A 671-nucleotide genomic window follows, 5' to 3' on the forward strand; every position below is an offset into this window, starting at 1 on the left:
GATTTCGTATTTTCTTCCAAGTCGCCACAAAGATATTACACAGGATGGACCAAGAACTGATCCTAGGCAACCCGTCTTCAAAACTTCCCTGCCAGTGGACGATTCCCCGCTGAATTTTTCAGAACCACTAATTAGTTGGTTTTTAATTCATTTAATGGGCGTAATTCCGATTTCACCTCCAGCTAATTTTTTACCAAGAAGGTGACAGGGTGCCACGCAAAGCGCTAACCCCACGCCTAAATCCGCCGTGACAACAGCTACCTCCACGCCGCTTTGTCTCTCCCTCTCCTGGAAAACGAGTTGCACTCCAAATAACGTTCCCCTTTGGGCACCCATCCCCCGGCATTACTGGGATTGTGGATTTGGGCACCTTCACCCCTCCCCGTCCGAAGCGGGACCGCAGCAGCCTGGAGGTGGTCCGGCTCCACCGGGGCTGGCGCGGGGGCTGTCCCCGCGGGAAGGCGCTCGCCCGGGGGCGCGGGCGAAGCTGCGGGTCGAGGTCGGGGGGTCCTGCCGGCGAGCCCCTGCCCCGGGGGAACCGGGGGGTGCCCGGGCCTGGGATCCCTCCTCGGCCGATGCCGGAGCCACCGCCTGTAATTAGCGGCATTAGCGGAAGGAAAGTTGCCTGCTCTGATCTCCCGTCCCGAGGCCACGAGGTCCCCCCCGATGCC

Source organism: Haliaeetus leucocephalus, unplaced genomic scaffold, assembly GCF_000737465.1.
Source record: "Haliaeetus leucocephalus isolate CR32 unplaced genomic scaffold, Haliaeetus_leucocephalus-4.0 Scaffold932, whole genome shotgun sequence".
Classification (NCBI taxonomy): domain Eukaryota; kingdom Metazoa; phylum Chordata; class Aves; order Accipitriformes; family Accipitridae; genus Haliaeetus; species Haliaeetus leucocephalus.